Source organism: Drosophila nasuta, chromosome X, assembly GCF_023558535.2.
Source record: "Drosophila nasuta strain 15112-1781.00 chromosome X, ASM2355853v1, whole genome shotgun sequence".
Classification (NCBI taxonomy): domain Eukaryota; kingdom Metazoa; phylum Arthropoda; class Insecta; order Diptera; family Drosophilidae; genus Drosophila; species Drosophila nasuta.
Genome location: NC_083459.1, coordinates 26,729,456 through 26,742,359, shown reverse-complemented (window position 1 = coordinate 26,742,359; position 12,904 = coordinate 26,729,456). Strand labels below are relative to the sequence as shown.

Sequence of the window (12,904 nt, the reverse complement as noted above, 5' to 3'; positions counted from 1 at the left end):
TATGTAATTATGAAAGTTAAGTAGAGTGAAGAAACTATACAGACAGTTAATACTCAAAGTTGCTGTTAAGCTCAGTTCACTATCAAAGCACATTTAAAAGAGCTTTTCAACAAATTTTACAGTCTAAAAGCTTATAAGCTGCTGAAAGGCACTAACAACTAAAGTTGATTGATTTTAAGGCTTAAAATTAAGTGGATTGGATGAACTATATTGTCAGTTAATACATTTAAAATTACTGCTAAACTCAGTACACCAGCAAAGCACATTTAAAAGAGCTTTTCAACAAATTTTACTGTCTCTAAGCTGTAAAAACGAACTATTAACTTTAAGATGATTGATTTCAAGCATTAAAATTGAGTGGATTGGAGAAACTATATCGACAGTTAATATTTAAACCTGCTGATAAGCTCAGTTCACTACCAAAGCGCATTTAAAAGAGCTTTTCAAACACTTTTAAAGTAAAAGCTTATAAGCTGCTAAAAGGAACCAACAACTTAAGTTGATTGATTTTAAAGTTTAAATTTAAGTGAAGCTATTATTCAACATTGCTACTACGCTCATCTTACAATCAAAGCACATTGAAATGAGCTTTTAAGCTTATAAGCTGCTAAAACGAACAAACAACTTTAAGTTGATTGATTTTAAGAATCAATTTTAATAAGATTTAACTACTTTTGTGTTGTTTAAATTTTTAAAAATCTTCCTACTGATCTATTTCTTCTATTTCTTTGCCAACAAAATGTGTGTTTTATGGATTTATAGGATAATTTCGACTTCAAAAGTATTTACCTTTTTGTGATTGTAAACAAAATATCAAATAAATTTAATGAACTTTCCATTAAGACACTTAAAGAACTTTAAACAAAACATTCTTAAAGCTGCAGCTCAAACTGAACCGTTTCAAGCTGGGCTTTGAGAGCTTTCAGCATTAGCTGCAGTTCAGTTGTGCTTCAGCTTTTGGATTGCGTTTAATCTCAGACGCAATTAAAGCGCAGTCAAGCGCTGAAAGGAGCTTTAGCATTTTGCTTTTTGCATTGCTGCCGCCGAACAATGCAAAGTTGAGTTTGAGTTTTCATTCCGGGGAATGCACGTTGAATTTTCTTCGATTATTTTTCGGGGGTAAAACTGCGTTTACCGTTTACCGTTGTATCGTTGTACCGTTGCAGCAGTTTACCGTTTATCGTTTACAGTTTACAGTTTCTGCAGTGGAAATCGTCTATGCATGCATGCATATGCCTCGAATTGATTACAGTGGCTTGCACCTCAATTCCCCCTACTACCACATGCATATATGTATGTGTGTGTGTATGCTGACCTGTTACAAGCGTCACCCACACATCTCACAGCATTCAATTGCATTTGTTCAACATCAACGAATCAAGCATGGATATCCATCGATGGCGAGGATTCTAAGTCGGAAAGCAGGAGGCGCTTAAAACCAAACTAAAATCGAACAACAAACTGAAATGCCGTGCGTCATCCTCTGGACAATTCAATTGGCCGAGTGGCAAATGCTGGACGGGGGACGGGGGACGAGAAGTTAGAAGAGGGGACATGAGGCAACATCTAGTATAACTGCGATTGCGACAACAACTGGAACGAGTACTGAAACTGGCAATTGAGACCCAATGCATCCCCGATAACTTGGCCCAATGTCGAGTACACACACACACACACACACTCTCGCAGATGGGGCGACACGTCAAGGAGCAGCTGCATCTGCATTGGGAGGGAGAGGGGAAAGTGGGGGAGATCTGCTATTTCGAGGTTATGCCAGTTAGGACAACGCACTGGCCCAGCAGGCAACAACTATAACAACAACAACAACTAGAACAGGTGAAGCAACTGCCAATTAACTCAAAAAACCCGCTGCGACGTCTATGGCTAGCATGAGGTATTAGAAGTGCTGCCCCTCCTCTTGTACAGGCAAACTACGGAATAAAAACCATCGTATAAAAAACAATACGAGTGAATAAGAGACACGCGGCGAGAGTGATAGAGTAAGAGCAAGAGTAGAAAGGAGAGGTAGATAAAAAGCTTTGACTAGGCGGAATTGCAATACGCTAACTAAGCTTCAAATATACCAAAAAATACTATATATTGGTATATCAATATACTACTACAAGACAGTTACAGTCGAGCAACATCATTAAAGTGATAAAAAAATATTGTATATGGTACATCAATATACTTCCACATGTAAAACAGTTACATTCGAATTACATCGTTAAAATATACTAAAAATTAAAATATATTTTGGTATATCAATATACTACTACAAGACGAAGACATTGTTAAAAATATCAAAAAATACTCTATATTAGTATATGAATATACTACTACAAATACGACAACGTTAAACTATACCAAAAAAATACTATATATTAGTATACAAGACAGTTACAGTCGAGCAACATCATTAAAGTGATACAAAATACTGTATATGGTACATCAATATACTTCTACATGTAAAACAGTGACATTCGAATTACATCGTTAAAATATACTGAAAAATAATATACATGGTGCGTTCCAAAGTAAACAGGACTTTTTTGAATCTAGCGCCCTCTGGTGGCGCCATATTTATGTCAACTGGTGCGTTAGAATCTGCTATCCTTTATCGACTTCCAGTAAAAATTTCATGACATTTTATCTATTGGAAGTGAAGTTATTGCCTTTTAAGTGTCAGTATGTTTTTGTCATCGGTGCGAGAATGAGCTTCGAACAAAAAACACAACACTAAATTTTGTTTTAAAACTTTTACCTAAACGTTTCAATTGATGAAACAAGTTTATGGCGATGGTTGCCTATCCCGTAGCAGAGTGCACGAGTGGTTTCAACGTTTTCAAAGTGATCGTGAGGACATAAATGACGATGAACATGTGGGCCAACCAAAATCCGTGATCACAGAAAATTCCATCGGACCTGTGCGTGAATTCATAAAAAAATCAGACGAAATCATCATTGAAATTAATGGAAATAGAATTGAACATCTCCAAAACATCGATTTATCGCATTTTGGCCGAACATTTGGGTGTGTGCACTGTTTGTTCCGCAGAAATTGACTGACGTCCAAAAATTGCTCAGAATTAAACATTCGAAGGACCGACTATTTGACCAAAAATCACATTTTAACCATGAACCACTCCCCGTATTCACCTGATATTGCACCGTACGACTTCTACCTTTTCGGAAAAATGCATTTGCAGATGAAAGGAAAGTGTTATGCAGCCGTTGAGGCCATTCAAAAGGCTTGCACCGGCATACTGGAGGCCATACCGGGCAACGAGCTAAAACACTCGTTCGGCTTGCTTTTGGACCGTGCAAAAAGCTGTATTAAAGCAGAAGGAGACTATTTTGAATAATATAAATTGATTTTGCCAAAAAAGCTATTTGTTCTGTCTTTTTGTTAAAAGTCCTGTTTACTTTGGATCGCACCTTGTATATTGGTATATCAATATACTACTACAAGACAGTTGGAGTCATTGTTAAAAATACCGAAAAATACTCTATATTAGTATATGAATATACTACTGCAAATACGACATCGTTAAACTATACCAAAAAATACTATATATTGGTATATCAATATACTACTACAGTTGGACAGTTGGAGTCGAGCCACATCATTAAAGTGATAAAAAAATACCGTATATGGTATATCAATGTACTACTAAAAATAATACACTTACAGTCGAACTATGTACATTGTTAAAATATACTGAAAAATACTATATATTTGAATATAAACATACTATTATAAGTAATACAGTTACAGTCGAGCTACATCGTTGAATTGTATGAAAAATACTATATATTGGTATATCAATATACTACTGCTAGAGAGTTGAAGTCGAGGTACATGGTTAAAAATACCAAAAAATACTATTTATTGGAATATTAATATACTATACATAGTTAAAATATTCCGAAAAATACTAGAAATTGGTATATCAATATACTACTACATACAAAATATACCTTACAACATTAAATATACCACATTAGGAAGAAAGTGGACGTTAATGAAATCGAAAACAATCCTGATGTGTGTGCAACAATAACAATTGGTGCTCTAACTGTAGGGACAAAGTTAAACCTTCTCTTTGGCTTTATATATATAGATATTTAAGCTTGTTAATGAAAATAAATAAATGAGAAATCAAAGAAGCATAAGAATTTATAGAAAAGTAAAATTTGAATATGCTTCTTCATTCATAACACTCGAATCAATCGTAAGCAACAAAAATTCTAATTAAAATTGAAGAAAAGTCAATTAGTTAAGTAATATTCTGATTGGACACAAAGTATTTGCTTTAGCGATGATACCTTAGGAAAAGAGTATCGAAAAAAGTGAAAGCAAAGAGAAAAAAGTGAGTGAAAGCAAAAAAACCATCAAAAAAAAGCAAAAGAGATGCTAAAGTAAACTTGTGCGGCATTGTGCGCAGCGTTGCGTCGGTGGAATCAATTAAAAATTCTATGATTTTACACTTGATTGCCTGCGTTTTGGATCGTCAAGGTAACGGAACAGGGGCAGAGATGCATCAGGCATCGGACATCGATTCTATGGGGATTTGCATCTGTTGCCCTGTTGCTGTGGATCATCATCGTCATCGGCATCGAAGTCATCGTCATCATCGGCAGCAGCAACAGGAGCATTTAAAAGCGGCTCAACTTTAGCTCTAAGCATAAAAACGAAAGCCTCTTTCTACCCAATTCTTAGTTGGCCTCTCATCCAGAGTACACACGTATCGTATGCAGGAAGTAAAGGATATGACCAATGTGTCCTGGGAAATGTTGTCCAAGTCGACTACTCTACTCTACTCCTCGTCGTAGTCGTCTAGTCGTGTAGTCGTGTAGTGTGCCAGCCAATTAGGCAACGAGTCCCCCTAGTGCACTCCTAATAATAAAGTATCTCATGAAATGTGCATACTTATTCATACTTAAACCAAGAACAGAGACCAGAGCACAAGAATGCCATAGTTTTACTTCGCAGCACTTTGCTTTTCCTTTTCCCTTTCCCTCACTCTCTCTCTCTCTCTCTCTCTATCTCTTTCTCTTTCTCTGCTGGTTAGTTAGTTTGTCTCGAACGTAGTAAGTGCACTCTTAATTAGAACATTCCATGGGAACACAAAACAGCTTATGTATGCTTCATTTATTTATGTATATTGTAAAAGTTGATAGACGATTGAAAAGCTTAATTAGTCCATTGCTATTTAGAGATGATTTATTTGTAATCTTTATATAATATGATAATAGTTCCTATCGTATTGTATTTATTTAATGAGTCTTGTTAAATATATTATATTATGCTAAGTTCTATTTCTCTTACAATCGATGTATCATCGTTAATATAAAATTATAAAAAAAAACAATATTAGCAAAATCCCTAAATGAAATATATGGGCACACTGTTTTTAATTAATCGCTGAATGCTTTTCCTTGAGTCTCAAATTTTCAATTTTAATCTAAATCTCAATCTATTTATAAATAAAAAATCATAAACCGACTACTATTCTACACTTATTTATTTTGTTCTATATTTTATCTAACTCTTGTCTTTCTTTTGCCTGAATATGTTTTCCTTACTATACAATACACTCACCATGCTTCATGTCACATCTCTCATGAAATCACTCTATCATCGTTAGAATAAGATTATTTAAAACCAACTTTATTCCCTATATCAAATATATGGGCACACTGTTTTTAAAATTTTGCTTTTCGGTGTTTAAATAATGAGCGGCTGGTTGTGCTTTTCTTAAGCCTAAAGTTTGAAATATAAATGTAAAAATAAAAACTCAATCTTTTATAAGCTGACTACAAAATGTCTTATATTTTATGCAAATCTTTCTTTTGTCGGAATATGTTTAAAGAGTTCACAAAAGATTTCTATACTTTACTCTAACTTTTGTCTTTATTTTATTTACTTTATTTTATACAATAAAGTTTAAAAACTCCTTTTTTTTTGTCAATTTAGTTCATTTGGGAATGGGAACTGCTTTAACTTTAACAATACTTTGTAATCATAATTTGTAATCGTTCTCCTATTTATTTCTAATTTGTATCTAATCTGCATCTATTTCGATATACATTTTTAATACTTTTTTGCACATAATACTCTATTTTATGATGTTAACAAAGATTAATTCCCGCTAACTGATATGATGATGGTACAGTTGTGTTTTGGGATTTCTGTTTGCATTTTTGGTGTATTTTTTGTATGATTGTGTATATGGTAAATATCTGTGCATATAGTATTTTGGTTTAAAGTGGCCATAAGTCTCGGATCAATGGATTTAAATGGCTTAATGGTGTTGTATGCTGTGCAATGTGAATGCTCGGCTGCTGTTTCTGCTGTTGCTTATTTGTGGTAAAGCCACAAAAGTGACAAACAATATGTTAATTATGTGCACTACCATAAGCTAGGGTAATATCAATGTTTCAATGCACTTGGATCAAAATAGTTGATATAGTGTTGACCATATTTTGGTCAGCTTTTTTGGAAATTGAATAAATAATTGAAGAAGTTTTGCACAAGGAAGTTTTGGTAGCTAAATTCGAAATTAGAAAAGTGTACAGCAATAATAATATGAAGTGAACGAAAAGTTAGTTAGTTTTTGGGCAAAAGAGGACGAAATCAAATGAAGTTTAGTTCAACTAAGCTGCGACTAGAAAATAACCGAAAAATTTGTGTTGCGCTTTTGTTTAGTTGTTGTTTTGTGTTGTCAGTTTTTTAATCAAAGATTTTAAGCTGTAATTAAACAAACCAAAAATTGCATGACACATGCGTCTGTGTGTGTGTGTGTGAGTGTTTGTGTGTTTGTGTATATAGAATTATATGTTTATAATACCCAAAAGAATTTAACACATTTTAGTACAAATTAAATATTTAATGTAACAACAAATTGATATTTGAATTATTAAAATGGAAAATAATGCGCCGTCATGTACAGGCAAAACTCATGTGTGTGTGTGTGTGTGTGTGTGTGTGTGTGTGTGTGTGTTTGTTGGGAAATTTAACAAACACATTTGCGCCTGGCTGACGGCTTCTGGCATTTTTGTTTATTTGTATGGCGGAAATATCAGCGACAAAGTTACCAAAATATTGAAAACAAATAAAATAAAATTTGCATAAATAAATGCATTTTATACCCTGTAATCGCAACCACAAATCACAGCGCAATGGGTAACATCAAAGGTTATGCAAATGAGAAACTGTTTATAGAATGAATGTTGTATTCAAATTGAAATGTCATAAACGAAATAAGGATAGATTTATTATGCAAATTTGGGCTGCCTTATTCTTTACAGGGTATGCACAAATCATGCATGCTGCGACTAGAGTATTTGTGTGTTTGAGTATGTTTGTTTTGCTGCGTGTTTTTAATCCCTAAAGCACTGGATTCAAATAACAGCAACAACAATAGCAGCTGCAACAAATTAACAACATGCATGACGCCAAGCTGCAAAAAGCCAACAACAAGCCAGTTATTTATACACACACATACACACACACACACACACACACACACCTGCGTCCATCGTTCGCTTCGTCAAATTGACAACGTTGTTGGCAGTCTGAAGTTTTGTGTTCATGGTCATGTCATGAGATTAAATACAAAATCTTTGGCTGCATTTTGTTGGTTTGCCCAGAAAATATCCCCGAAAAAAAAAAAAAAGAATAATGTGTTTTGCTGTTAACAATATGTGCGCTGTCAATGATTTTGTAATCGTCTCCAAAGCCTCAAAGAACTTTTGCAAAACTATGTTGACCACAACAGATCGGATTATGCAAACAGAATATACAATATGCATAGAACTCTACAAAACAGGTGCACAACAAAAATTATATAACATTATGCACGAATCTAAAACATAAAAATGACAACAGAATCATTAAATGATGTGGATAGAGCTGTTTTTTTCACAATTTGTCAATAATTTGTTAAAAGTTTAGAGCTGTAATTTCACAAAAATATAGTAATTCGTAGAATATTGATGATTTCGAAAAAAGAAAATTATTTGGCCAAAGAATTATGTTATTAGTAGTGTTAGAAGTACAACATTTGAAAACTGCAAAATTATATATTAAATATTATACTGAAATGAAGTTCATTTTTTAGATTTAGAAGGTAATTGAATTTAAGTACTTCCTAAAAAGAAAGTGATATTTTTTTGCCAAAACTATATAGTTGAATGATTGAAATTTATAAGTGAACAATTACATAAGAAACAAGTAAGAAACCGGACTGGTATTAATACTAAAATATACCAAATTAATATATCACCAAAAATACTAAAAATATATCAAATGACATATTTGGTATATTGGCATAGTTCCGATAATATATCACAAAACAAGTAAGAAACCGGACTGGCAATAATACTAAAATATACCAAATAAATAAACCACAAAAATACTAAAAATATATCAAAGGACATATTTGGTATATTGGCATAGTTCCGATAATATATCACAAAACAAGTAAGAAACCGGACTGGCAATAATACTAAAATATACCAAATAAATATACCACAAAAATACTAAAAACATATCAAATGACATATTTGGTATATTGGCATAGTTCCGATAATATATCACAAAACAAGTAAGAAACCGGACTGGCAATAATACTAAAATATACCAAATTTATATACCACAAAAATACTAAAAATATATCGATGGACATATTTGGTATATTGACATAGTTCTGATAATATATCACAAAAATACTAAAATATGCCAAACGACATATTTGGTATATTGATACAGTACTATATTCTAAAAATACCATAGGATGCAAAATATACCAAAATGTCTGCCAAAGCAGCTAAGAACCAAAGCAAATAGACGTTTTTTCTATACAAAATTGTTTATATAACTTTTACAAAGTTATAAAACCCCTTATGACTAGCGGGCATAAACATCTTCATGTTGCAATATAATAATTTCTATAAAGATAAGTATATATGTAGCAAAAACACTTCCTCTGAAATATATTGCAGTAATCGAACTAAACTTTCAATACTAATATATAGAACTCTTCGATAATTAATTAAAGCAGATTCTAATTCACAGTCGAAGAGCATTAAGCATTGGTAACTATATTAGGGCGATTAAGACATCACATCACACATGAATCCAAGTAGATTGCAATGAGTTGCAATCGCAGTAGCATCTGAAATATTAAAGCTTTTCTATACACATGCACAGAGAGTGAAAGAGGCAGAGAGAGAGAGAGAGAGAGAGAGAGAGAGAGACAGATTGAGAGTAGTGAATGATGTGCAATTTACAATAATTTTCTTAGTGCTCGCACTAATGATTTGCATCTAATGATGAGATTCACATTGAGTCTGCCTAACATGCCAATATACTATAACGTTCTACAGCCTTATTGGTATTTACCTTGTGGTTTGCTTTATGATGATGATACACATAGACCAGACACACACACACATACATAACATATGTATGTATGTCTATATAAAATTGTTGAAGTGCAAGAGGAGAATTGATGCATTTTTATTTAACTATTTTTAAATATTTCGCAGTTGAAGTTCTACTACAATCCCCTCTAAATGTGCTTGCGTTTGATGTATTGATTAAAATTAAAATATATACAGGCTGCAATCAATGCTGAAAGCCATGGAATCCGGCCAAATGTCGCTTAGCCTCGGGGTTTTGTGGATGGGGAAGCGAGAGCGCAATATGTACATACATCGCATTGCTTAGTAGTGTGTGGTGTGGGAAAGAGATGACCGCTTTGGTTTGCTTTGTGGGTGTGTCCGGCATTAATTTAGTTGAAATAATTTATTAAATTAAATAAAAACAAACAAATCAATGAAAATGAAAATGAATAAATAAATCAATTTTACAATATGCTAGCGACCAGCAAAAACAACAATAATAGCAACAACAACAACATCAGCGGCAGCAGCTGCAACAAATTCAAATATGCAAAACATTTTCATATTTTGGCAAGCCAAACAAGTCGTGTGTAAATAGAAAGTTCTGCCCACACATTTTGGATTTGCGGTATTTGATAGTTCATCAGTTATAAATTACTTACGATATTTGCACAGGTAACTGAGAGACACAAAATGCAATAAGCACTGTGATTAATTGGTCGGCACAATGTTACAAGATTTATTTCTAATTGAGTTTCCATGGATGCCAAAACACAAAATGCTAATTCCAAAACCTTGCACAAAAGCAATAAACAACATTTCCTCTTGATGCATTTTGCAAAGTTAACAACGCACACACAAAATGTAAACAAACCATTTTTCACCAATTGGCAATAGGTGCAAGGCAACCGCTATATTTGTGAATGTGAATGCAAAGCACAAAGTGAATTAAATGAACGAACCACTGCAGTTCCAAATAATCGATAACGCTGTTCATTGGAACGCCGTGCCGTTCATTTGATCTACGTTCCGATCGCGTCAACAGTTGTGCAACGGCTTAGCAATCGTGTTAAATTAAACGTAAATTGCATGCATTTGTTTGCTTTTATCATTGTATCAACTTTATATCAGCAAAAAACACACAAAAAGCAGCATGCCTATGCAGTCACCTGAAGCTATGCAATAAAAACAAAGCAATCGGAAGCGGCGGAAATCAACAGCAAACAAAAGGCAAAACTGGCTGCAAACACAAACGACGACAGTTGACAGAGGGCGGGGTAGAAAGCGGGGGAGAAGCAGTCGCTTGGCTGCATTCACATCTTTAGACAGAAGATTTTTGGATTGGGTTTTGTCTACACTACATTCACACACACACACACACACACACACACACACACACACACACACACACACACACACACACATAATGGCAAAAGCGGGCGTCTTCTTCATTCCCATTCCCTTTCGCATTCTCTCATTCCACTATCTACTGGTATATTGCAAAACCCACTTACCTACTACTCTCCCTTCTCGCTCGCACTTCTGAGGCGAGAGTGGAGCTCCTGCTGCGCTTCAGTTGACAGCGTCGTCCGCCTGTTGCTGACAGTTTTCTTTGCTTTTGGGCTTTCTTTTTTCTTCATCTTTTTTTTTTTTTTTGTTGGATTTTCTTTGGTCGCGTGCGCGCGCGAAAATTAGGAAAATATTGTTTTGCTTTTATTTTGTATGCTCTGCACACATACACACACACACACACACACAAACACACAACGAAACGTTCTTCACTCACTATATTGGTATTTATTTATTTTTTGGCGCGGCGCGTCGGCAGAATAAGCGGATTCCAATTTCAATGGCGAATCAAAGTGGCGTTGTCACGCGGCGACACAACAATGAACACATGCATAGTACAAAACGACACGATGGTGTTGTGGGCGTGGCGCACTGGGCGTGAATTCCGCACTTTAAAATTCAAATGTTGCACACAAAAAAAAATTTAAAAAAACACCAACCAACTTTGTTGCACTCTTCACTTATTGATATTTAGTGTGATATTCATTGTATCGATATTAATTGCGATAATCATTGTATTGGCGCCTATCGATAGTCGACGGGCACGATTCTCAGCTGTCACAGGCAAGTCACGATTAATCGTGCAAAGAGCAAAGGCAATAATAATCTGCTTAGCAATGTCTTAAGTAATTGCATTCTTCTGTTAAGTAAAATCAAGCAAAACTACGCGCATAAAACAACAACAACAACAATAGCAACAGGATGTGGCTTTCAGTTTTGGGGTCCAACATCCATTTAGCGACCCAGCAAGTTTTGTAATGCAGCCATCTCACTTCCACTTACACACTCACCACACCGCACCACACTCATGCTTTATTCCCTTTCCCTTTTTGCCCTTTGAGTAAGTTGTAGTCGCTGTTGTTCGTGTTGTTGTTATTGTTGTTGCTGTTGGTGGTGGTGGCGTATAAAACTCAATTCTGTGGACTTTGCCCCACTGGAGAGCTGGCCTCAACTCTCATTTTTTATGTATTATGCTTTATTTGTATTTGATGTTGTTGTAGTTGTGATTGTTGTTGTTGTTGTTGTTGTTTTAAATCCATTAGGATATGACAACCCCTGCTTAAATTCAATTAAATTGTTTTCTCTTTGGGTTTACATTTCTTGGCAACTTTATAATTGTTTCATGTGTTTAAACCACCAAACTACGAGCGGCAAACGTGTACGATCCTGAGACCGGATGAGAAGAGTCCTTCTTCTTCTCCCTCTTCTTCTGAGATGAGGTCGCCAAGGCGCAAAGCTAAAAACCAAGCAGCATAAGAAATAACTGGCCAAGCACCAAACCAAAGCAAAGCAAAACGAAAAACTGAATGGAAACGTCACAGCAAACAACAGAGCGTCTCTGAGTTGGGGAAGCAGTTGGAGTAAGGAATGAAAGCAAGAATAAGTTTTCAGTAGCCTCGAGAGATTTTTTTCCATTTGCTTTCGACCCCTTCTTCCTTCCCTTTCTTTCGCCATCACCCCAGCGTTATGCACCCCCCCTTCCTCCATTCCACAATCGAGTTCCAAATCCAGAGCAAGAGCAAGAACAAGACCAAGAGCCATCAGCGGCAATCTCTTGGCTTGGCAGGAGGAGAGAACGCTGGCATTCGTTTCGTTTCGTTCCGTTTCGGTTTGCTTCCCGTTTGTTCTCGGCGTTGTTTTGTAAAACAATCAACAAAATAAAAAGTGAAATAAATAATAAAAAAGCGAAACGACACGAACAACAACAACAACAACAATAACGGCAAATATAAAAGGCAAGATTGAAGGGGAGTCAGTGAAATAAAAAAATGTTCACAATTTTTGCGACGTCGAAATTTGAATGCGCTACAATTTGTCAGCTCGGCATATCAGTGCGATCGATGAGTTGGCCTACCATATCTTTATGGATAGTTCAAGAGTATTTGTATTTTCTTTATATTTTTTTGTATTTTTTGTAAATTTG

At 34.9% G+C, this 12,904-nt stretch overlaps 1 long non-coding RNA gene across 2 annotated transcripts in view; it reads right to left on the bottom strand.

Annotated features, from left to right (window-relative positions):
• The window catches only part of LOC132796134 (uncharacterized), a 55,367-nt gene extending 43,939 nt beyond the window's left edge, over positions 1-11,428 (bottom strand). The window contains exon 1 of one of the 2 annotated variants that reach the window (XR_009633506.1): positions 10,926-11,428. This is a non-coding gene — a long non-coding RNA (uncharacterized LOC132796134). The remainder of the gene's footprint in view (positions 1-10,925) is intronic. The other variant, XR_009633505.1, reaches the window with a different exon arrangement.
• Positions 11,429-12,904: the final 1,476 nt, after the last annotated feature.